The sequence below is a fragment of the Mus caroli genome, unplaced genomic scaffold (genome assembly GCF_978045245.1).
Source record: "Mus caroli unplaced genomic scaffold, Mus_caroli_1 scaffold_8, whole genome shotgun sequence".
Taxonomy (NCBI): Eukaryota; Metazoa; Chordata; class Mammalia; order Rodentia; family Muridae; genus Mus; species Mus caroli.
The window spans coordinates 87,441,463-87,466,827 of record NW_028227263.1 but is presented as its reverse complement, the minus strand read 5'-3'; the positions used below and the strand labels follow the sequence as shown (position 1 = coordinate 87,466,827).

The 25,365-nt window shown below is 47.9% G+C and overlaps 10 non-coding genes across 10 annotated transcripts; all 10 read right to left on the bottom strand.

Moving 5' to 3' along the window:
* Positions 1-1,368: 1,368 nt before the first annotated feature.
* On the bottom strand, positions 1,369-1,462 carry LOC147003108 (small nucleolar RNA SNORD116). The gene has a single exon (XR_015048322.1). It is a non-coding gene; the product is annotated as a small nucleolar RNA SNORD116 (small nucleolar RNA).
* A 2,476-nt stretch (positions 1,463-3,938) lies between these two features.
* On the bottom strand, positions 3,939-4,032 carry LOC147003107 (small nucleolar RNA SNORD116). Its single transcript, XR_015048321.1, has one exon. It is a non-coding gene; the product is annotated as a small nucleolar RNA SNORD116 (small nucleolar RNA).
* A 2,458-nt stretch (positions 4,033-6,490) lies between these two features.
* LOC147003106 (small nucleolar RNA SNORD116) lies at positions 6,491-6,584 on the bottom strand. Its single transcript, XR_015048320.1, has one exon. It is a non-coding gene; the product is annotated as a small nucleolar RNA SNORD116 (small nucleolar RNA).
* A 2,463-nt stretch (positions 6,585-9,047) lies between these two features.
* On the bottom strand, positions 9,048-9,141 carry LOC147003105 (small nucleolar RNA SNORD116). The gene has a single exon (XR_015048319.1). It is a non-coding gene; the product is annotated as a small nucleolar RNA SNORD116 (small nucleolar RNA).
* A 2,463-nt stretch (positions 9,142-11,604) lies between these two features.
* Positions 11,605-11,698, bottom strand: LOC147003104 (small nucleolar RNA SNORD116). Its single transcript, XR_015048346.1, has one exon. It is a non-coding gene; the product is annotated as a small nucleolar RNA SNORD116 (small nucleolar RNA).
* Positions 11,699-14,178: 2,480 nt separating this feature from the next.
* LOC147003103 (small nucleolar RNA SNORD116) lies at positions 14,179-14,272 on the bottom strand. The gene has a single exon (XR_015048318.1). It is a non-coding gene; the product is annotated as a small nucleolar RNA SNORD116 (small nucleolar RNA).
* Positions 14,273-16,730: 2,458 nt separating this feature from the next.
* On the bottom strand, positions 16,731-16,824 carry LOC147003102 (small nucleolar RNA SNORD116). Its single transcript, XR_015048317.1, has one exon. It is a non-coding gene; the product is annotated as a small nucleolar RNA SNORD116 (small nucleolar RNA).
* A 2,464-nt stretch (positions 16,825-19,288) lies between these two features.
* LOC147003101 (small nucleolar RNA SNORD116) lies at positions 19,289-19,382 on the bottom strand. Its single transcript, XR_015048316.1, has one exon. It is a non-coding gene; the product is annotated as a small nucleolar RNA SNORD116 (small nucleolar RNA).
* Positions 19,383-21,831: 2,449 nt separating this feature from the next.
* LOC147003100 (small nucleolar RNA SNORD116) lies at positions 21,832-21,925 on the bottom strand. Its single transcript, XR_015048358.1, has one exon. It is a non-coding gene; the product is annotated as a small nucleolar RNA SNORD116 (small nucleolar RNA).
* A 2,490-nt stretch (positions 21,926-24,415) lies between these two features.
* LOC147003099 (small nucleolar RNA SNORD116) lies at positions 24,416-24,509 on the bottom strand. Its single transcript, XR_015048297.1, has one exon. It is a non-coding gene; the product is annotated as a small nucleolar RNA SNORD116 (small nucleolar RNA).
* Positions 24,510-25,365: the final 856 nt, after the last annotated feature.

Sequence of the window (25,365 nt, the reverse complement as noted above, 5' to 3'; positions counted from 1 at the left end):
CTCTCTCTCTCTCTCTCTCTCTCTCTCTCTCTCCCCCTCTCTCAGTCTTTTACCCCTTGACTTTTCCTTGCCCATGGAAGCTAGTACCTATTTCTGTCCACCTGTCCAGTGCTCATTTAGTCTGTTGTGAAGACTTCCTCCTATCTCAAGAGATTGCTTTTGGCCATCCACCCTGCATTGATCTCTTCCTGGGAAAACATCTCACACCATCCTGTACAGCTTCCCACACTGAAGCTCAAAAATCCCATTGTGCTGAACTATCCCAGGACAGGATACCACGTGAATGGAATCATCTTAGTGTATCAAATTCACTCTGCATCCAAGAACTCATTTTCTCCTTGACATTTCTCGTGAGCATGGGTCTAGGGTGGATTTGCAAAACACCATGTGCCCCATTGCAACCTCCTTCCTATGCACATTAGCAACTTGTCTTTCCAGAAGATCATGCCCAAAAGTCGAAAAGAAATGTCCCATGACACCTTGGTCTCTAATTTAGAGGGTCCCTCACCAAGATGTTTCTCCTAAGACTGTGGATGCAAGAAATCTTCCTAGACTTTCCCTTTGACCTTGCCAAGGAGCATGTCAAGAAAGTCCAAACATTCCAAGGATATCCCTTCAACAACTTCCAAAGAAACAGAACCTACCCAAGAGGAGATTCCTACAAATGTTCTTTCAAAAAACCTATTGAGACACAGGTCTGTAAGTCTCATGCTTCCACCGAGTCCATCAAAGTGCTATCAGTCCTGGTACACAGGTAAGTGTTTAAATGTGGTGCAATCTGACCAGTGAGGTGCCTGTCACCACCTCCATTGCTTAGCTCCTTCTCTATTTCCAAGGCAATTGCCCGAGAATCTTACAAGCCACCAGGGACACAGAGGCTTCTGTTCACCACCTGAACAGACCACAGTCACATTGTCTCAGTTACCTGCTACTGGGTCAAGCTACAATCTACCTGCAGCCTGAAATCTATTGACTCTCTAAAGCAATGCAACAGGGTTAAAATTCATATCAGGGCTTCTGAGAAGCCTGAATCCACTGCCAGATATTACCATGTGAAGAACCAAACTTTGGTGCCACTGCCACTGCTACTTTTGCCTCACAGTCTACTTTCCACAATGGCTTGGGCCCTATCCTTGGACCTAGCACGACTCCCTACTGAGTATCTGCCAATCATCTCCTCAACAGCAAAGTGAGCATGCCACCTGAGCTTTAGGAGCTGCTGTGTCCTACGCAATGCTTTTTGGCAGAGTAGGGCAAGCACACACCTGTCTCTGCAGACTCTGGCTAGAGCCCGAAGAAGTCAAGAACAATGGAGTGGATGGGCAGCCTGTGCCTGACGCCCATAGCACCTGGGAGACCCAAGATGCTGGACCTCAGTACCGATGAGAGATGCGGTATAGAATTTTCACTCATTTTGTTCAGCTTTTCCAAGGAATGTTTGACTGGGAATCATCATAGATCCAAGCACATGGAGTGCATTGCACAAAGTGGTTCCGGTACTCTGGAATGCTCTGGCTTTGGGGAGAGCAAGGGACTGCAAGACATTGCCCATACACTGCCAGGGGACAATGGGCCGAAGCTCCAAACCTGGGAGAAACCAGAGGCCCTGAGCATGCTCCATATCCCGAAGGGACTGGACGTATAGATGGCAGCAGTTCCCTGCTCCTCCAAGACCAGGACACCTTGAATACATGCAGCAATTCCCATGTTCCTTACCTTTTAACTCAGGTGAACTAGGGCAAGTCAGCCACACCACAACTCTTTGCTGGAGACTCAGTTGGAAGACATCAACACTCAGCCAAAGTTGTGGGGCCATTTCCTCTGTATGTTGCCCATGGACCATGCTGGAAAGGGAATGCAACCCTGTGAAGACAGCACAAAGAACATGCTACCATTACAGTGGGACCCATGCAAAACCAGATGGATTATGGGCTTACCATGTACTATGGGCTTGTCATAGCTCACAGGCACCCTCAACACTCCTGCTCTTACCAACCTCTTCACACTGCCCTTCCAGATCTCCTTTGCTTTTACTCTCAGGCCTTGGATGTGAACATGCCATGCCCTTGGCTCTCAGTGCTTGCTGGGTCCTCAGCTCACTCTAAGGACTTAAGGATGATATGTGAGTTGAAATACAGCTACTCAACACTTTCCCTAAAGTCCAGGCCATCAACTACCTCCACCAGTGTCCTGAGAATGTTCTCAAGGGAATGAGAGCATCTCTCCAAGCATCCAGTCCGAAACAGCTAATAACAAGGCCAATCACTGGTCCACTTGGCTATGCTGAGGAACAATTTGGATGCAGCTCTGAATAAGTTCTCCAGCAAAATTGGGCCTCATTGGATATCTAAGCCAACTAATTTTGATCCTTCCATCATGGCTCCAGTCCTTCTCTGATCAATACATCTGGGTCTTTGCATGAGGCAAAGTCAAACTCCTCTGAGGCTTCAAAATTCCAGCTCCTGGGTAGCAAGCTTAATTGGGCCCAGAAGATAACACTTTCTCTCTCTCTCTCTCTCTCTCTCTCTCTCTCTCTCTCTCTCTCTCTCTCTCTCTCTCTCTCTCTCTCTCTCTCTCTCTCTCTCTCTCTCTCTCTCTCTCTCCCCCTCTCTCAGTCTTTTACCCCTTGACTTTTCCTTGCCCATGGAAGCTAGTACCTATTTCTGTCCACCTGTCCAGTGCTCATTTAGTCTGTTGTGAAGACTTCCTCCTATCTCAAGAGATTGCTTTTGGCCATCCACCCTGCATTGATCTCTTCCTGGGAAAACATCTCACACCATCCTGTACAGCTTCCCACACTGAAGCTCAAAAATCCCATTGTGCTGAACTATCCCAGGACAGGATACCACGTGAATGGAATCATCTTAGTGTATCAAATTCACTCTGCATCCAAGAACTCATTTTCTCCTTGACATTTCTCGTGAGCATGGGTCTAGGGTGGATTTGCAAAACACCATGTGCCCCATTGCAACCTCCTTCCTATGCACATTAGCAACTTGTCTTTCCAGAAGATCATGCCCAAAAGTCGAAAAGAAATGTCCCATGACACCTTGGTCTCTAATTTAGAGGGTCCCTCACCAAGATGTTTCTCCTAAGACTGTGGATGCAAGAAATCTTCCTAGACTTTCCCTTTGACCTTGCCAAGGAGCATGTCAAGAAAGTCCAAACATTCCAAGGATATCCCTTCAACAACTTCCAAAGCAACAGAACCTACCCAAGAGGAGATTCCTACAAATGTTCTTTCAAAAAACCTATTGAGACACAGGTCTGTAAGTCTCATGCTTCCACCGAGTCCATCAAAGTGCTATCAGTCCTGGTACACAGGTAAGTGTTTAAATGTGGTGCAATCTGACCAGTGAGGTGCCTGTCACCACCTCCATTGCTTAGCTCCTTCTCTATTTCCAAGGCAATTGCCCGAGAATCTTACAAGCCACCAGGGACACAGAGGCTTCTGTTCACCACCTGAACAGACCACAGTCACATTGTCTCAGTTACCTGCTACTGGGTCAAGCTACAATCTACCTGCAGCCTGAAATCTATTGACTCTCTAAAGCAATGCAACAGGGTTAAAATTCATATCAGGGCTTCTGAGAAGCCTGAATCCACTGCCAGATATTACCATGTGAAGAACCAAACTTTGGTGCCACTGCCACTGCTACTTTTGCCTCACAGTCTACTTTCCACAATGGCTTGGGCCCTATCCTTGGACCTAGCACGACTCCCTACTGAGTATCTGCCAATCATCTCCTCAACAGCAAAGTGAGCATGCCACCTGAGCTTTTGGAGCTTCTGTGTCCTACGCAATGCTTTTTGGCAGAGTAGGGCAAGCACACACCTGTCTCTGCAGACTCTGGCTAGAGCCCGAAGAAGTCAAGAACAATGGAGTGGATGGGCAGCCTGTGCCTGACGCCCATAGCACCTGGGAGACCCAAGATGCTGGACCTCAGTACCGATGAGAGATGCGGTATAGAATTTTCACTCATTTTGTTCAGCTTTTCCAAGGAATGTTTGACTGGGAATCATCATAGATCCAAGCACATGGAGTGCATTGCACAAAGTGGTTCCGGTACTCTGGAATGCTCTGGCTTTGGGGAGAGCAAGGGACTGCAAGACATTGCCCATACACTGCCAGGGGACAATGGGCCGAAGCTCCAAACCTGGGAGAAACCAGAGGCCCTGAGCATGCTCCATATCCCGAAGGGACTGGACGTATAGATGGCAGCAGTTCCCTGCTCCTCCAAGACCAGGACACCTTGAATACATGCAGCAATTCCCATGTTCCTTACCTTTTAACTCAGGTGAACTAGGGCAAGTCAGCCACACCACAACTCTTTGCTGGAGACTCAGTTGGAAGACATCAACACTCAGCCAAAGTTGTGGGGCCATTTCCTCTGTATGTTGCCCATGGACCATGCTGGAAAGGGAATGCAACCCTGTGAAGACAGCACAAAGAACATGCTACCATTACAGTGGGACCCATGCAAAACCAGATGGATTATGGGCTTACCATGTACTATGGGCTTGTCATAGCTCACAGGCACCCTCAACACTCCTGCTCTTACCAACCTCTTCACACTGCCCTTCCAGATCTCCTTTGCTTTTACTCTCAGGCCTTGGATGTGAACATGCCATGCCCTTGGCTCTCAGTGCTTGCTGGGTCCTCAGCTCACTCTAAGGACTTAAGGATGATATGTGAGTTGAAATACAGCTACTCAACACTTTCCCTAAAGTCCAGGCCATCAACTACCTCCACCAGTGTCCTGAGAATGTTCTCAAGGGAATGAGAGCATCTCTCCAAGCATCCAGTCCGAAACAGCTAATAACAAGGCCAATCACTGGTCCACTTGGCTATGCTGAGGAACAATTTGGATGCAGCTCTGAATAAGTTCTCCAGCAAAATTGGGCCTCATTGGATATCTAAGCCAACTAATTTTGATCCTTCCATCATGGCTCCAGTCCTTCTCTGATCAATACATCTGGGTCTTTGCATGAGGCAAAGTCAAACTCCTCTGAGGCTTCAAAATTCCAGCTCCTGGGTAGCAAGCTTAATTGGGCCCAGAAGATAACACTTTCTCTCTCTCTCTCTCTCTCTCTCTCTCTCTCTCTCTCTCTCTCTCTCTCTCTCTCTCTCTCTCTCTCTCTCTCTCTCTCTCTCCCCCTCTCTCAGTCTTTTACCCCTTGACTTTTCCTTGCCCATGGAAGCTAGTACCTATTTCTGTCCACCTGTCCAGTGCTCATTTAGTCTGTTGTGAAGACTTCCTCCTATCTCAAGAGATTGCTTTTGGCCATCCACCCTGCATTGATCTCTTCCTGGGAAAACATCTCACACCATCCTGTACAGCTTCCCACACTGAAGCTCAAAAATCCCATTGTGCTGAACTATCCCAGGACAGGATACCACGTGAATGGAATCATCTTAGTGTATCAAATTCACTCTGCATCCAAGAACTCATTTTCTCCTTGACATTTCTCGTGAGCATGGGTCTAGGGTGGATTTGCAAAACACCATGTGCCCCATTGCAACCTCCTTCCTATGCACATTAGCAACTTGTCTTTCCAGAAGATCATGCCCAAAAGTCGAAAAGAAATGTCCCATGACACCTTGGTCTCTAATTTAGAGGGTCCCTCACCAAGATGTTTCTCCTAAGACTGTGGATGCAAGAAATCTTCCTAGACTTTCCCTTTGACCTTGCCAAGGAGCATGTCAAGAAAGTCCAAACATTCCAAGGATATCCCTTCAACAACTTCCAAAGAAACAGAACCTACCCAAGAGGAGATTCCTACAAATGTTCTTTCAAAAAACCTATTGAGACACAGGTCTGTAAGTCTCATGCTTCCACCGAGTCCATCAAAGTGCTATCAGTCCTGGTACACAGGTAAGTGTTTAAATGTGGTGCAATCTGACCAGTGAGGTGCCTGTCACCACCTCCATTGCTTAGCTCCTTCTCTATTTCCAAGGCAATTGCCCGAGAATCTTACAAGCCACCAGGGACACAGAGGCTTCTGTTCACCACCTGAACAGACCACAGTCACATTGTCTCAGTTACCTGCTACTGGGTCAAGCTACAATCTACCTGCAGCCTGAAATCTATTGACTCTCTAAAGCAATGCAACAGGGTTAAAATTCATATCAGGGCTTCTGAGAAGCCTGAATCCACTGCCAGATATTACCATGTGAAGAACCAAACTTTGGTGCCACTGCCACTGCTACTTTTGCCTCACAGTCTACTTTCCACAATGGCTTGGGCCCTATCCTTGGACCTAGCACGACTCCCTACTGAGTATCTGCCAATCATCTCCTCAACAGCAAAGTGAGCATGCCACCTGAGCTTTAGGAGCTGCTGTGTCCTACGCCATGCTTTTTGGCAGAGTAGGGCAAGCACACACCTGTCTCTGCAGACTCTGGCTAGAGCCCGAAGAAGTCAAGAACAATGGAGTGGATGGGCAGCCTGTGCCTGACGCCCATAGCACCTGGGAGACCCAAGATGCTGGACCTCAGTACCGATGAGAGATGCGGTATAGAATTTTCACTCATTTTGTTCAGCTTTTCCAAGGAATGTTTGACTGGGAATCATCATAGATCCAAGCACATGGAGTGCATTGCACAAAGTGGTTCCGGTACTCTGGAATGCTCTGGCTTTGGGGAGAGCAAGGGACTGCAAGACATTGCCCATACACTGCCAGGGGACAATGGGCCGAAGCTCCAAACCTGGGAGAAACCAGAGGCCCTAAGCATGCTCCATATCCCGAAGGGACTGGACGTACAGATGGCAGCAGTTCCCTGCTCCTCCAAGACCAGGACACCTTGAATACATGCAGCAATTCCCATGTTCCTTACCTTTTAACTCAGGTGAACTAGGGCAAGTCAGCCACACCACAACTCTTTGCTGGAGACTCAGTTGGAAGACATCAACACTCAGCCAAAGTTGTGGGGCCATTTCCTCTGTATGTTGCCCATGGACCATGCTGGAAAGGGAATGCAACCCTGTGAAGACAGCACAGAGAACATGCTACCATTACAGTGGGACCCATGCAAAACCAGATGGATTATGGGCTTACCATGTACTATGGGCTTGTCATAGCTCACAGGCACCCTCAACACTCCTGCTCTTACCAACCTCTTCACACTGCCCTTCCAGATCTCCTTTGCTTTTACTCTCAGGCCTTGGATGTGAACATGCCATGCCCTTGGCTCTCAGTGCTTGCTGGGTCCTCAGCTCACTCTAAGGACTTAAGGATGATATGTGAGTTGAAATACAGCTACTCAACACTTTCCCTAAAGTCCAGGCCATCAACTACCTCCACCAGTGTCCTGAGAATGTTCTCAAGGGAATGAGAGCATCTCTCCAAGCATCCAGTCCGAAACAGCTAATAACAAGGCCAATCACTGGTCCACTTGGCTATGCTGAGGAACAATTTGGATGCAGCTCTGAATAAGTTCTCCAGCAAAATTGGGCCTCATTGGATATCTAAGCCAACTAATTTTGATCCTTCCATCATGGCTCCAGTCCTTCTCTGATCAATACATCTGGGTCTTCGCATGAGGCAAAGTCAAACTCCTCTGAGGCTTCAAAATTCCAGCTCCTGGGTAGCAAGCTTAATTGGGCCCAGAAGATAACACTTCTCTCTCTCTCTCTCTCTCTCTCTCTCTCTCTCTCTCTCTCTCTCTCTCTCTCTCTCTCTCTCTCTCTCTCTCTCTCTCTCTCTCTCTCCCCCTCTCTCAGTCTTTTACCCCTTGACTTTTCCTTGCCCATGGAAGCTAGTACCTATTTCTGTCCACCTGTCCAGTGCTCATTTAGTCTGTTGTGAAGACTTCCTCCTATCTCAAGAGATTGCTTTTGGCCATCCACCCTGCATTGATCTCTTCCTGGGAAAACATCTCACACCATCCTGTACAGCTTCCCACACTGAAGCTCAAAAATCCCATTGTGCTGAACTATCCCAGGACAGGATACCACGTGAATGGAATCATCTTAGTGTATCAAATTCACTCTGCATCCAAGAACTCATTTTCTCCTTGACATTTCTCGTGAGCATGGGTCTAGGGTGGATTTGCAAAACACCATGTGCCCCATTGCAACCTCCTTCCTATGCACATTAGCAACTTGTCTTTCCAGAAGATCATGCCCAAAAGTCGAAAAGAAATGTCCCATGACACCTTGGTCTCTAATTTAGAGGGTCCCTCACCAAGATGTTTCTCCTAAGACTGTGGATGCAAGAAATCTTCCTAGACTTTCCCTTTGACCTTGCCAAGGAGCATGTCAAGAAAGTCCAAACATTCCAAGGATATCCCTTCAACAACTTCCAAAGAAACAGAACCTACCCAAGAGGAGATTCCTACAAATGTTCTTTCAAAAAACCTATTGAGACACAGGTCTGTAAGTCTCATGCTTCCACCGAGTCCATCAAAGTGCTATCAGTCCTGGTACACAGGTAAGTGTTTAAATGTGGTGCAATCTGACCAGTGAGGTGCCTGTCACCACCTCCATTGCTTAGCTCCTTCTCTATTTCCAAGGCAATTGCCCGAGAATCTTACAAGCCACCAGGGACACAGAGGCTTCTGTTCACCACCTGAACAGACCACAGTCACATTGTCTCAGTTACCTGCTACTGGGTCAAGCTACAATCTACCTGCAGCCTGAAATCTATTGACTCTCTAAAGCAATGCAACAGGGTTAAAATTCATATCAGGGCTTCTGAGAAGCCTGAATCCACTGCCAGATATTACCATGTGAAGAACCAAACTTTGGTGCCACTGCCACTGCTACTTTTGCCTCACAGTCTACTTTCCACAATGGCTTGGGCCCTATCCTTGGACCTAGCACGACTCCCTACTGAGTATCTGCCAATCATCTCCTCAACAGCAAAGTGAGCATGCCACCTGAGCTTTAGGAGCTGCTGTGTCCTACGCCATGCTTTTTGGCAGAGTAGGGCAAGCACACACCTGTCTCTGCAGACTCTGGCTAGAGCCCGAAGAAGTCAAGAACAATGGAGTGGATGGGCAGCCTGTGCCTGACGCCCATAGCACCTGGGAGACCCAAGATGCTGGACCTCAGTACCGATGAGAGATGCGGTATAGAATTTTCACTCATTTTGTTCAGCTTTTCCAAGGAATGTTTGACTGGGAATCATCATAGATCCAAGCACATGGAGTGCATTGCACAAAGTGGTTCCGGTACTCTGGAATGCTCTGGCTTTGGGGAGAGCAAGGGACTGCAAGACATTGCCCATACACTGCCAGGGGACAATGGGCCGAAGCTCCAAACCTGGGAGAAACCAGAGGCCCTAAGCATGCTCCATATCCCGAAGGGACTGGACGTACAGATGGCAGCAGTTCCCTGCTCCTCCAAGACCAGGACACCTTGAATACATGCAGCAATTCCCATGTTCCTTACCTTTTAACTCAGGTGAACTAGGGCAAGTCAGCCACACCACAACTCTTTGCTGGAGACTCAGTTGGAAGACATCAACACTCAGCCAAAGTTGTGGGGCCATTTCCTCTGTATGTTGCCCATGGACCATGCTGGAAAGGGAATGCAACCCTGTGAAGACAGCACAGAGAACATGCTACCATTACAGTGGGACCCATGCAAAACCAGATGGATTATGGGCTTACCATGTACTATGGGCTTGTCATAGCTCACAGGCACCCTCAACACTCCTGCTCTTACCAACCTCTTCACACTGCCCTTCCAGATCTCCTTTGCTTTTACTCTCAGGCCTTGGATGTGAACATGCCATGCCCTTGGCTCTCAGTGCTTGCTGGGTCCTCAGCTCACTCTAAGGACTTAAGGATGATATGTGAGTTGAAATACAGCTACTCAACACTTTCCCTAAAGTCCAGGCCATCAACTACCTCCACCAGTGTCCTGAGAATGTTCTCAAGGGAATGAGAGCATCTCTCCAAGCATCCAGTCCGAAACAGCTAATAACAAGGCCAATCACTGGTCCACTTGGCTATGCTGAGGAACAATTTGGATGCAGCTCTGAATAAGTTCTCCAGCAAAATTGGGCCTCATTGGATATCTAAGCCAACTAATTTTGATCCTTCCATCATGGCTCCAGTCCTTCTCTGATCAATACATCTGGGTCTTCGCATGAGGCAAAGTCAAACTCCTCTGAGGCTTCAAAATTCCAGCTCCTGGGTAGCAAGCTTAATTGGGCCCAGAAGATAACACTTCTCTCTCTCTCTCTCTCTCTCTCTCTCTCTCTCTCTCTCTCTCTCTCTCTCTCTCTCTCTCTCTCTCTCTCTCTCTCTCTCTCTCTCTCCCCCTCTCTCAGTCTTTTACCCCTTGACTTTTCCTTGCCCATGGAAGCTAGTACCTATTTCTGTCCACCTGTCCAGTGCTCATTTAGTCTGTTGTGAAGACTTCCTCCTATCTCAAGAGATTGCTTTTGGCCATCCACCCTGCATTGATCTCTTCCTGGGAAAACTTCTCACACCATCCTATACAGCTTCTCACACTGAAGCTCAAAAATCCCATTGTGCTGAACTATCCCAGGCCAGGATACCACGTGAATGGAATCATCTTAGTGTATCAAATTCACTCTGCATCCAAGAACTCATTTTCTCCTTGACATTTCCCGTGTGCATGGGTCTAGGGTGGATTTGCAAAACACCATGTGCCCCATTGCAACCTCCTTCCTATGCACATTAGCAACTTGTCTTTCCAGAAGATCATGCCCAAAAGTCGAAAAGAAAGGTCCCATGACACCTTGGTCTCTAATTTAGAGGGTCTCTCACCAAGATGTTTCTCCTAAGGCTGTGGATGCAATAACTCTTCCTAGACTTTCCCTTTGACCTTGCCAAGGAGGCTGCCAAGAAAGTCCAAACATTCCAAGGATATCCCTTCAACAACTTCCAAAGAAACAGAACCTACCCAAGAGGAGATTCCTACAAATGTTCTTTCAAAAAACCTATTGAGACACAGGTCTGTAAGTCTCATGCTTCCACCGAGTCCATCAAAGTGCTATCAGTCCTGGTACACAGGTAAGTGTTTAAATGTGGTGCAATCTGACCAGTGAGGTGCCTGTCACCACCTCCATTGCTTAGCTCCTTCTCTATTTCCAAGGCAATTGCCCGAGAATCTTACAAGCCACCAGGGACACAGAGGCTTCTGTTCACCACCTGAACAGACCACAGTCACATTGTCTCAGTTACCTGCTACTGGGTCAAGCTACAATCTACCTGCAGCCTGAAATCTATTGACTCTCTAAAGCAATGCAACAGGGTTAAAATTCATATCAGGGCTTCTGAGAAGCCTGAATCCACTGCCAGATATTACCATGTGAAGAACCAAACATTGGTGCCACTGCCACTGCTACTTTTGCCTCACAGTCTACTTTCCACAATGGCTTGGGCCCTATCCTTGGACCTAGCATGACTCCCTACTGAGTATCTGCCAAGCATCTCCTCAACAGCAAAGTGAGCATGCCACCTGAGCTTTAGGAGCTGCTGTGTCCTACGCCATGCTTTTTGGCAGAGTAGGGCAAGCACACACCTGTCTCTGCAGACTCTGGCTAGAGCCGGAAGAAGTCAAGAACAATGGCGTGGATGGGCAGCCTGTGCCTGACGCCCATAGCACCTGGGAGACCCAAGATGCTGGACCTCAGTCCCGATGAGAGTGGCGGTACAGAATTTCCACTCATTTTGTTCAGCTTTTCCAAGGAATGTTTGACTGGGAATCATCATAGATCCAAGCACATTGGAGTGCATTGCACAAAGTGGTTCCGGTACTCTGGAATGCTCTGGCTTTGGGGAGAGCAAGGGACTGCAAGACATTGCCCATACACTGCCAGGGGACAATGGGCCGAAGCTCCAAACCTGGGAGAAACCAGAGGCCCTAAGCATGCTCCATATCCCGAAGGGACTGGACGTACAGATGGCAGCAGTTCCCTGCTCCTCCAAGACCAGGACACCTTGAATACATGCAGCAATTCCCATGTTCCTTACCTTTTAACTCAGGTGAACTAGGGCAAGTCAGCCACACCACAACTCTTTGCTGGAGACTCAGTTGGAAGACATCAACACTCAGCCAAAGTTGTGGGGCCATTTCCTCTGTATGTTGCCCATGGACCATGCTGGAAAGGGAATGTAACCCTGTGAAGACAGCACAGAGAACATGCTACCATTACAGTGGGACCCATGCAAAACCAGATGGATTATGGACTTACCATGTACTATGGGCTTGTCATAGCTCACAGGCACCCTCAACACTCCTGCTCTTACCAACCTCTTCACACTGCCCTTCCAGATCTCCTTTGCTTTTACTCTCAGGCCTTGGATGTGAACATTCCATGCCCTTGGCTCTCAGTGCTTGCTGGTTCCTCAGCTCACTCTAAGGACTTAAGGATGATATGTGAGTTGAAATACAGCTACTCAACACTTTCCCTAAAGTCCAGGCCATCAACTACCTCCACCAGTGTCCTGAGAATGTTCTCAAGGGAATGAGAGCATCTCTCCAAGCATCCAGTCCAAAACAGCAAATAACAAGGCCAATCACTGGTCCACTTGGCTATGCTGAGGAACAATTTGGATGCAGCTCTGAATAAGTTCTCCAGCAAAATTGGGCCTCATTGGATATCTAAGCCAACTAATTTTGATCCTTCCATCATGACTCCAGTCCTTCTCTGATCAATACATCTGGGTCTTTGCATGAGGCAAAGTCAAACTCCTCTGAGGCTTCAAAATTCCAGCTCCTGGGTAGCAAGCTTAATTGGGCCCAGAAGATAACAGTTCTCTCTCTCTCTCTCTCTCTCTCTCTCTCTCTCTCTCTCTCTCTCTCTCTCTCTCTCTCTCTCTCTCTCTCTCTCTCTCTCCCTCTCTCTCTCTCTCTCTCTCTCCCCCTCTCTCAGTCTTTTACCCCTTGACTTTTCCTTGCCCATGGAAGCTAGTACCTATTTCTGTCCACCTGTCCAGTGCTCATTTAGTCTGTTGTGAAGACTTCCTCCTATCTCAAGAGATTGCTTTTGGCCATCCACCCTGCATTGATCTCTTCCTGGGAAAACATCTCACACCATCCTGTACAGCTTCCCACACTGAAGCTCAAAAATCCCATTGTGCTGAACTATCCCAGGACAGGATACCACGTGAATGGAATCATCTTAGTGTATCAAATTCACTCTGCATCCAAGAACTCATTTTCTCCTTGACATTTCTCGTGAGCATGGGTCTAGGGTGGATTTGCAAAACACCATGTGCCCCATTGCAACCTCCTTCCTATGCACATTAGCAACTTGTCTTTCCAGAAGATCATGCCCAAAAGTCGAAAAGAAATGTCCCATGACACCTTGGTCTCTAATTTAGAGGGTCCCTCACCAAGATGTTTCTCCTAAGACTGTGGATGCAAGAAATCTTCCTAGACTTTCCCTTTGACCTTGCCAAGGAGCATGTCAAGAAAGTCCAAACATTCCAAGGATATCCCTTCAACAACTTCCAAAGAAACAGAACCTACCCAAGAGGAGATTCCTACAAATGTTCTTTCAAAAAACCTATTGAGACACAGGTCTGTAAGTCTCATGCTTCCACCGAGTCCATCAAAGTGCTATCAGTCCTGGTACACAGGTAAGTGTTTAAATGTGGTGCAATCTGACCAGTGAGGTGCCTGTCACCACCTCCATTGCTTAGCTCCTTCTCTATTTCCAAGGCAATTGCCCGAGAATCTTACAAGCCACCAGGGACACAGAGGCTTCTGTTCACCACCTGAACAGACCACAGTCACATTGTCTCAGTTACCTGCTACTGGGTCAAGCTACAATCTACCTGCAGCCTGAAATCTATTGACTCTCTAAAGCAATGCAACAGGGTTAAAATTCATATCAGGGCTTCTGAGAAGCCTGAATCCACTGCCAGATATTACCATGTGAAGAACCAAACTTTGGTGCCACTGCCACTGCTACTTTTGCCTCACAGTCTACTTTCCACAATGGCTTGGGCCCTATCCTTGGACCTAGCACGACTCCCTACTGAGTATCTGCCAATCATCTCCTCAACAGCAAAGTGAGCATGCCACCTGAGCTTTAGGAGCTGCTGTGTCCTACGCAATGCTTTTTGGCAGAGTAGGGCAAGCACACACCTGTCTCTGCAGACTCTGGCTAGAGCCCGAAGAAGTCAAGAACAATGGAGTGGATGGGCAGCCTGTGCCTGACGCCCATAGCACCTGGGAGACCCAAGATGCTGGACCTCAGTACCGATGAGAGATGCGGTATAGAATTTTCACTCATTTTGTTCAGCTTTTCCAAGGAATGTTTGACTGGGAATCATCATAGATCCAAGCACATGGAGTGCATTGCACAAAGTGGTTCCGGTACTCTGGAATGCTCTGGCTTTGGGGAGAGCAAGGGACTGCAAGACATTGCCCATACACTGCCAGGGGACAATGGGCCGAAGCTCCAAACCTGGGAGAAACCAGAGGCCCTGAGCATGCTCCATATCCCGAAGGGACTGGACGTATAGATGGCAGCAGTTCCCTGCTCCTCCAAGACCAGGACACCTTGAATACATGCAGCAATTCCCATGTTCCTTACCTTTTAACTCAGGTGAACTAGGGCAAGTCAGCCACACCACAACTCTTTGCTGGAGACTCAGTTGGAAGACATCAACACTCAGCCAAAGTTGTGGGGCCATTTCCTCTGTATGTTGCCCATGGACCATGCTGGAAAGGGAATGCAACCCTGTGAAGACAGCACAAAGAACATGCTACCATTACAGTGGGACCCATGCAAAACCAGATGGATTATGGGCTTACCATGTACTATGGGCTTGTCATAGCTCACAGGCACCCTCAACACTCCTGCTCTTACCAACCTCTTCACACTGCCCTTCCAGATCTCCTTTGCTTTTACTCTCAGGCCTTGGATGTGAACATGCCATGCCCTTGGCTCTCAGTGCTTGCTGGGTCCTCAGCTCACTCTAAGGACTTAAGGATGATATGTGAGTTGAAATACAGCTACTCAACACTTTCCCTAAAGTCCAGGCCATCAACTACCTCCACCAGTGTCCTGAGAATGTTCTCAAGGGAATGAGAGCATCTCTCCAAGCATCCAGTCCGAAACAGCTAATAACAAGGCCAATCACTGGTCCACTTGGCTATGCTGAGGAACAATTTGGATGCAGCTCTGAATAAGTTCTCCAGCAAAATTGGGCCTCATTGGATATCTAAGCCAACTAATTTTGATCCTTCCATCATGGCTCCAGTCCTTCTCTGATCAATACATCTGGGTCTTTGCATGAGGCAAAGTCAAACTCCTCTGAGGCTTCAAAATTCCAGCTCCTGGGTAGCAAGCTTAATTGGGCCCAGAAGATAACACTTTCTCTCTCTCTCTCTCTCTCTCTCTCTCTCTCTCTCTCTCTCTCTCTCTCTCTCTCTCTCTCTCTCTCTCTCTCTCTCTCTCTCCCCCTCTCTCAGTCTTTTACCCCTTGACTTTTCCTTGCCCATGGAAGCTAGTACCTATTTCTGTCCACCTGTCCAGTGCTCATTTAGTCTGTTGTGAAGACTTCCTCCTATCTCAAGAGATTGCTTTTGGCCATCCACCCTGCATTGATCTCTTCCTGGGAAAACATCTCACACCATCCTGTACAGCTTCCCACACTGAAGCTCAAAAATCCCATTGTGCTGAACTATCCCAGGACAGGATACCACGTGAATGGAATCATCTTAGTGTATCAAATTCACTCTGCATCCAAGAACTCATTTTCTCCTTGACATTTCTCGTGAGCATGGGTCTAGGGTGGATTTGCAAAACACCATGTGCCCCATTGCAACCTCCTTCCTATGCACATTAGCAACTTGTCTTTCCAGAAGATCATGCCCAAAAGTCGAAAAGAAATGTCCCATGACACCTTGGTCTCTAATTTAGAGGGTCCCTCACCAAGATGTTTCTCCTAAGACTGTGGATGCAAGAAATCTTCCTAGACTTTCCCTTTGACCTTGCCAAGGAGCATGTCAAGAAAGTCCAAACATTCCAAGGATATCCCTTCAACAACTTCCAAAGAAACAGAACCTACCCAAGAGGAGATTCCTACAAATGTTCTTTCAAAAAACCTATTGAGACACAGGTCTGTAAGTCTCATGCTTCCACCGAGTCCATCAAAGTGCTATCAGTCCTGGTACACAGGTAAGTGTTTAAATGTGGTGCAATCTGACCAGTGAGGTGCCTGTCACCACCTCCATTGCTTAGCTCCTTCTCTATTTCCAAGGCAATTGCCCGAGAATCTTACAAGCCACCAGGGACACAGAGGCTTCTGTTCACCACCTGAACAGACCACAGTCACATTGTCTCAGTTACCTGCTACTGGGTCAAGCTACAATCTACCTGCAGCCTGAAATCTATTGACTCTCTAAAGCAATGCAACAGGGTTAAAATTCATATCAGGGCTTCTGAGAAGCCTGAATCCACTGCCAGATATTACCATGTGAAGAACCAAACTTTGGTGCCACTGCCACTGCTACTTTTGCCTCACAGTCTACTTTCCACAATGGCTTGGGCCCTATCCTTGGACCTAGCACGACTCCCTACTGAGTATCTGCCAATCATCTCCTCAACAGCAAAGTGAGCATGCCACCTGAGCTTTAGGAGCTGCTGTGTCCTACGCAATGCTTTTTGGCAGAGTAGGGCAAGCACACACCTGTCTCTGCAGACTCTGGCTAGAGCCCGAAGAAGTCAAGAACAATGGAGTGGATGGGCAGCCTGTGCCTGACGCCCATAGCACCTGGGAGACCCAAGATGCTGGACCTCAGTACCGATGAGAGATGCGGTATAGAATTTTCACTCATTTTGTTCAGCTTTTCCAAGGAATGTTTGACTGGGAATCATCATAGATCCAAGCACATGGAGTGCATTGCACAAAGTGGTTCCGGTACTCTGGAATGCTCTGGCTTTGGGGAGAGCAAGGGACTGCAAGACATTGCCCATACACTGCCAGGGGACAATGGGCCGAAGCTCCAAACCTGGGAGAAACCAGAGGCCCTGAGCATGCTCCATATCCCGAAGGGACTGGACGTATAGATGGCAGCAGTTCCCTGCTCCTCCAAGACCAGGACACCTTGAATACATGCAGCAATTCCCATGTTCCTTACCTTTTAACTCAGGTGAACTAGGGCAAGTCAGCCACACCACAACTCTTTGCTGGAGACTCAGTTGGAAGACATCAACACTCAGCCAAAGTTGTGGGGCCATTTCCTCTGTATGTTGCCCATGGACCATGCTGGAAAGGGAATGCAACCCTGTGAAGACAGCACAAAGAACATGCTACCATTACAGTGGGACCCATGCAAAACCAGATGGATTATGGGCTTACCATGTACTATGGGCTTGTCATAGCTCACAGGCACCCTCAACACTCCTGCTCTTACCAACCTCTTCACACTGCCCTTCCAGATCTCCTTTGCTTTTACTCTCAGGCCTTGGATGTGAACATGCCATGCCCTTGGCTCTCAGTGCTTGCTGGGTCCTCAGCTCACTCTAAGGACTTAAGGATGATATGTGAGTTGAAATACAGCTACTCAACACTTTCCCTAAAGTCCAGGCCATCAACTACCTCCACCAGTGTCCTGAGAATGTTCTCAAGGGAATGAGAGCATCTCTCCAAGCATCCAGTCCGAAACAGCTAATAACAAGGCCAATCACTGGTCCACTTGGCTATGCTGAGGAACAATTTGGATGCAGCTCTGAATAAGTTCTCCAGCAAAATTGGGCCTCATTGGATATCTAAGCCAACTAATTTTGATCCTTCCATCATGGCTCCAGTCCTTCTCTGATCAATACATCTGGGTCTTTGCATGAGGCAAAGTCAAACTCCTCTGAGGCTTCAAAATTCCAGCTCCTGGGTAGCAAGCTTAATTGGGCCCAGAAGATAACACTTTCTCTCTCTCTCTCTCTCTCTCTCTCTCTCTCTCTCTCTCTCTCTCTCTCTCTCTCTCTCTCTCTCTCTCTCTCTCTCTCTCTCTCTCTCCCCCTCTCTCAGTCTTTTACCCCTTGACTTTTCCTTGCCCATGGAAGCTAGTACCTATTTCTGTCCACCTGTCCAGTGCTCATTTAGTCTGTTGTGAAGACTTCCTCCTATCTCAAGAGATTGCTTTTGGCCATCCACCCTGCATTGATCTCTTCCTGGGAAAACATCTCACACCATCCTGTACAGCTTCCCACACTGAAGCTCAAAAATCCCATTGTGCTGAACTATCCCAGGACAGGATACCACGTGAATGGAATCATCTTAGTGTATCAAATTCACTCTGCATCCAAGAACTCATTTTCTCCTTGACATTTCTCGTGAGCATGGGTCTAGGGTGGATTTGCAAAACACCATGTGCCCCATTGCAACCTCCTTCCTATGCACATTAGCAACTTGTCTTTCCAGAAGATCATGCCCAAAAGTCGAAAAGAAATGTCCCATGACACCTTGGTCTCTAATTTAGAGGGTCCCTCACCAAGATGTTTCTCCTAAGACTGTGGATGCAAGAAATCTTCCTAGACTTTCCCTTTGACCTTGCCAAGGAGCATGTCAAGAAAGTCCAAACATTCCAAGGATATCCCTTCAACAACTTCCAAAGCAACAGAACCTACCCAAGAGGAGATTCCTACAAATGTTCTTTCAAAAAACCTATTGAGACACAGGTCTGTAAGTCTCATGCTTCCACCGAGTCCATCAAAGTGCTATCAGTCCTGGTACACAGGTAAGTGTTTAAATGTGGTGCAATCTGACCAGTGAGGTGCCTGTCACCACCTCCATTGCTTAGCTCCTTCTCTATTTCCAAGGCAATTGCCCGAGAATCTTACAAGCCACCAGGGACACAGAGGCTTCTGTTCACCACCTGAACAGACCACAGTCACATTGTCTCAGTTACCTGCTACTGGGTCAAGCTACAATCTACCTGCAGCCTGAAATCTATTGACTCTCTAAAGCAATGCAACAGGGTTAAAATTCATATCACGGCTTCTGAGAAGCCTGAATCCACTGCCAGATATTACCATGTGAAGAACCAAACTTTGGTGCCACTGCCACTGCTACTTTTGCCTCACAGTCTACTTTCCACAATGGCTTGGGCCCTATCCTTGGACCTAGCACGACTCCCTACTGAGTATCTGCCAAGCATCTCCTCAACAGCAAAGTGAGCATGCCACCTGAGCTTTAGGAGCTGCTGTGTCCTACGCCATGCTTTTTGGCAGAGTAGGGCAAGCACACACCTGTCTCTGCAGACTCTGGCTAGAGCCCGAAGAAGTCAAGAACAATGGAGTGGATGGGCAGCCTGTGCCTGACGCCCATAGCACCTGGGAGTCCCAAGATGCTGGACCTCAGTACCGATGAGAGATGCGGTATAGAATTTTCACTCATTTTGTTCAGCTTTTCCAAGGAATGTTTGACTGGGAATCATCATAGATCCAAGCACATGGAGTGCATTGCAAAAAGTGGTTCCGGTACTCTGGAATGCTCTGGCTTTGGGGAGAGCAAGGGACTGCAAGACATTGCCCATACACTGCCAGGGGACAATGGGCCGAAGCTCCAAACCTGGGAGAAACCAGAGGCCCTAAGCATGCTCCATATCCCGAAGGGACTGGACGTACAGATGGCAGCAGTTCCCTGCTCCTCCAACACCAGGACACCTTGAATACATGCAGCAATTCCCATGTTCCTTACCTTTTAACTCAGGTGAACTAGGGCAAGTCAGCCACACCACAACTCTTTGCTGGAGACTCAGTTGGAAGACATCAACACTCAGCCAAAGTTGTGGGGCCATTTCCTCTGTATGTTGCCCATGGACCATGCTGGAAAGGGAATGCAACCCTGTGAAGACAGCACAGAGAACATGCTACCATTACCGTGGGACCCATGCAAAACCAGATGGATTATGGGCTTACCATGTACTATGGGCTTGTCATAGCTCACAGGCACCCTCAACACTCCTGCTCTTACCAACCTCTTCACACTGCCCTTCCAGATCTCCTTTGCTTTTACTCTCAGGCCTTGGATGTGAACATGCCATGCCCTTGGCTCTCAGTGCTTGCTGGGTCCTCAGCTCACTCTAAGGACTTAAGGATGATATGTGAGTTGAAATACAGCTACTCAACACTTTCCCTAAAGTCCAGGCCATCAACTACCTCCACCAGTGTCCTGAGAATGTTCTCAAGGGAATGAGAGCATCTCTCCAAGCATCCAGTCCGAAACAGCTAATAACAAGGCCAATCACTGGTCCACTTGGCTATGCTGAGGAACAATTTGGATGCAGCTCTGAATAAGTTCTCCAGCAAAATTGGGCCTCATTGGATATCTAAGCCAACTAATTTTGATCCTTCCATCATGGCTCCAGTCCTTCTCTGATCAATACATCTGGGTCTTTGCATGAGGCAAAGTCAAACTCCTCTGAGGCTTCAAAATTCCAGCTCCTGGGTAGCAAGCTTAATTGGGCCCAGAAGATAACACTTCTCTCTCTCTCTCTCTCTCTCTCTCTCTCTCTCTCTCTCTCTCTCTCTCTCTCTCTCTCTCTCTCTCTCTCTCTCCCCCTCTCTCAGTCTTTTACCCCTTGACTTTTCCTTGCCCATGGAAGCTAGTACCTATTTCTGTCCACCTGTCCAGTGCTCATTTAGTCTGTTGTGAAGACTTCCTCCTATCTCAAGAGATTGCTTTTGGCCATCCACCCTGCATTGATCTCTTCCTGGGAAAACTTCTCACACCATCCTATACAGCTTCCCACACTGAAGCTCAAAAATCCCATTGTGCTGAACTATCCCAGGCCAGGATACCACGTGAATGGAATCATCTTAGTGTATCAAATTCACTCTGCATCCAAGAACTCATTTTCTCCTTGACATTTCCCGTGTGCATGGGTCTAGGGTGGATTTGCAAAACACCATGTGCCCCATTGCAACCTCCTTCCTATGCACATTAGCAACTTGTCTTTCCAGAAGATCATGCCCAAAAGTCGAAAAGAAAGGTCCCATGACACCTTGGTCTCTAATTTAGAGGGTCTCTCACCAAGATGTTTCTCCTAAGGCTGTGGATGCAATAACTCTTCCTAGACTTTCCCTTTGACCTTGCCAAGGAGGCTGCCAAGAAAGTCCAAACATTCCAAGGATATCCCTTCAACAACTTCCAAAGAAACAGAACCTACCCAAGAGGAGATTCCTACAAATGTTCTTTCAAAAAACCTATTGAGACACAGGTCTGTAAGTCTCATGCTTCCACCGAGTCCATCAAAGTGCTATCAGTCCTGGTACACAGGTAAGTGTTTAAATGTGGTGCAATCTGACCAGTGAGGTGCCTGTCACCACCTCCATTGCTTAGCTCCTTCTCTATTTCCAAGGCAATTGCCCGAGAATCTTACAAGCCACCAGGGACACAGAGGCTTCTGTTCACCACCTGAACAGACCACAGTCACATTGTCTCAGTTACCTGCTACTGGGTCAAGCTACAATCTACCTGCAGCCTGAAATCTATTGACTCTCTAAAGCAATGCAACAGGGTTAAAATTCATATCACGGCTTCTGAGAAGCCTGAATCCACTGCCAGATATTACCATGTGAAGAACCAAACTTTGGTGCCACTGCCACTGCTACTTTTGCCTCACAGTCTACTTTCCACAATGGCTTGGGCCCTATCCTTGGACCTAGCATGACTCCCTACTGAGTATCTGCCAAGCATCTCCTCAACAGCAAAGTGAGCATGCCACCTGAGCTTTAGGAGCTGCTGTGTCCTACGCCATGCTTTTTGGCAGAGTAGGGCAAGCACACACCTGTCTCTGCAGACTCTGGCTAGAGCCCGAAGAAGTCAAGAACAATGGCGTGGATGGGCAGCCTGTGCCTGACGCCCATAGCACCTGGGAGACCCAAGATGCTGGACCTCAGTCCCGATGAGAGTGGCGGTACAGAATTTCCACTCATTTTGTTCAGCTTTTCCAAGGAATGTTTGACTGGGAATCATCATATATCCAAGCACATTGGAGTGCATTGCACAAAGTGGTTCCGGTACTCTGGAATGCTCTGGCTTTGGGGAGAGCAAGGGACTGCAAGACATTGCCCATACACTGCCAGGGGACAATGGGCCGAAGCTCCAAACCTGGGAGAAACCAGAGGCCCTAAGCATGCTCCATATCCCGAAGGGACTGGACCTACAGATGGCAGCAGTTCCCTGCTCCTCCAAGACCAGGACACCTTGAATACATGCAGCAATTCCCATGTTCCTTACCTTTTAACTCAGGTGAACTAGGGCAAGTCAGCCACACCACAACTCTTTGCTGGAGACTCAGTTGGAAGACATCAACACTCAGCCAAAGTTGTGGGGCCATTTCCTCTGTATGTTGCCCATGGACCATGCTGGAAAGGGAATGTAACCCTGTGAAGACAGCACAGAGAACATGCTACCATTACAGTGGGACCCATGCAAAACCAGATGGATTATGGACTTACCATGTACTATGGGCTTGTCATAGCTCACAGGCACCCTCAACACTCCTGCTCTTACCAACCTCTTCACACTGCCCTTCCAGATCTCCTTTGCTTTTACTCTCAGGCCTTGGATGTGAACATGCCATGCCCTTGGCTCTCAGTGCTTGCTGGTTCCTCAGCTCACTCTAAGGACTTAAGGATGATATGTGAGTTGAAATACAGCTACTCAACACTTTCCCTAAAGTCCAGGCCATCAACTACCTCCACCAGTGTCCTGAGAATGTTCTCAAGGGAATGAGAGCATCTCTCCAAGCATCCAGTCCGAAACAGCAAATAACAAGGCCAATCACTGGTCCACTTGGCTATGCTGAGGAACAATTTGGATGCAGCTCTGAATAAGTTCTCCAGCAAAATTGGGCCTCATTGGATATCTAAGCCAACTAATTTTGATCCTTCCATCATGACTCCAGTCCTTCTCTGATCAATACATCTGGGTCTTTGCATGAGGCAAAGTCAAACTCCTCTGAGGCTTCAAAATTCCAGCTCCTGGGTAGCAAGCTTAATTGGGCCCAGAAGATAACACTTCTCTCTCTCTCTCTCTCTCTCTCTCTCTCTCTCTCTCTCTCTCTCTCTCTCTCTCTCTCTCTCTCTCTCTCTCTCTCTCTCTCTCTCTCCCTCTCTCTCTCTCTCTCTCTCTCTCCCCCTCTCTCAGTCTTTTACCCCTTGACTTTTCCTTGCCCATGGAAGCTAGTACCTATTTCTGTCCACCTGTCCAGTGCTCATTTAGTCTGTTGTGAAGACTTCCTCCTATCTCAAGAGATTGCTTTTGGCCATCCACCCTGCATTGATCTCTTCCTGGGAAAACTTCTCACACCATCCTGTACAGCTTCCCACACTGAAGCTAAAAAATCCCATTGTGCTGTATTATCCCAGGCCAGGATACCACGTGAATGGAATCATCTTAGTGTATCAAATTCACTCTGCATCCAAGAACTCATTTTCTCCTTGACATTTCTCGTGAGCATGGGTCTAGGGTGGATTTGCAAAACACCATGTGCCCCATTGCAACCTCCTTCCTATGCACATTAGCAACTTGTCTTTCCAGAAGATCATGCCCAAAAGTCGAAAAGAAATGTCCCATGACACCTTGGTCTCTAATTTAGAGGGTCCCTCACCAAGATGTTTCTCCTAAGGCTGTGGATGCAAGAAATCTTCCTAGACTTTCCCTTTGACCTTGCCAAGGAGGCTGCCAAGAAAGTCCAAACATTCCAAGGATATCCCTTCAACAACTTCCAAAGAAACAGAACCTACCCAAGAGGAGATTCCTACAAATGTTCTTTCAAAAAACCTATTGAGACACAGGTCTGTAAGTCTCATGCTTCCACCGAGTCCATCAAAGTGCTATCAGTCCTGGTACACAGGTAAGTGTTTAAATGTGGTGCAATCTGACCAGTGAGGTGCCTGTCAACACCTCCATTGCTTAGCTCCTTCTCTATTTCCAAGGCAATTGCCCGAGAATCTTACAAGCCACCAGGGACACAGAGGCTTCTGTTCACCACCTGAACAGACCACAGTCACATTGTCTCAGTTACCTGCTACTGGGTCAAGCTACAATCTACCTGCAGCCTGAAATCTATTGACTCTCTAAAGCAATGCAACAGGGTTAAAATTCATATCAGGGCTTCTGAGAAGCCTGAATCCACTGCCAGATATTACCATGTGAAGAACCAAACTTTGGTGCCACTGCCACTGCTACTTTTGCCTCACAGTCTACTTTCCACAATGGCTTGGGCCCTATCCTTGGACCTAGCACGACTCCCTACTGAGTATCTGCCAAGCATCTCCTCAACAGCAAAGTGAGCATGCCACCTGAGCTTTAGGAGCTGCTGTGTCCTACGCCATGCTTTTTGGCAGAGTAGGGCAAGCACACACCTGTCTCTGCAGACTCTGGCTAGAGCCCGAAGAAGTCAAGAACAATGGAGTGGATGGGCAGCCTGTGCCTGACGCCCATAGCACCTGGGAGACCCAAGATGCTGGACCTCAGTCCCGATGAGAGTGGCGGTACAGAATTTTCACTCATTTTGTTCAGCTTTTCCAAGGAATGTTTGACTGGGAATCATCATAGATCCAAGCACATGGAGTGCATTGCACAAAGTGGTTCCGGTACTCTGGAATGCTCTGGCTTTGGGGAGAGCAAGGGACTGCAAGACATTGCCCATACACTGCCAGGGGACAATGGGCCGAAGCTCCAAACCTGGGAGAAACCAGAGGCCCTAAGCATGCTCCATATCCCGAAGGGACTGGACGTACAGATGGCAGCAGTTCCCTGCTCCTCCAAGACCAGGACACCTTGAATACATGCAGCAATTCCCATGTTCCTTACCTTTTAACTCAGGTGAACTAGGGCAAGTCAGCCACATCACAACTCTTTGCTGGAGACTCAGTTGGAAGACATCAACACTCAGCCAAAGTTGTGGGGCCATTTCCTCTGTATGTTGCCCGTGGACCATGCTGGAAAGGGAATGCAACCCTGTGAAGACAGCACAGAGAACATGCTACCATTACAGTGGGACCCATGCAAAACCAGATGGATTATGGGCTTACCATGTACTATGGGCTTGTCATAGCTCACAGGCTCCCTCAACACTCCTGCTCTTACCAACCTCTTCACACTGCCCTTCCAGATCTCCTTTGCTTTTACTCTCAGGCCTTGGATGAGAACATGACATGCCCTTGGCTCTCAGTGCTTGCTGGGTACTCAGCTCACTCTAAGGACTTAAGGATGATATGTGAGTTGAAATACAGCTACTCAACACTTTCCCTAAAGTCCAGGCCATCAACTACCTCCACCAGTGTCCTGAGAATGTTCTCAAGGGAATGAGAGCATCTCTCCAAGCATCCAGTCCGAAACAGCTAATAACAAGGCCAATCACTGGTCCACTTGGCTATGCTGAGGAACAATTTGGATGCAGCTCTGAATAAGTT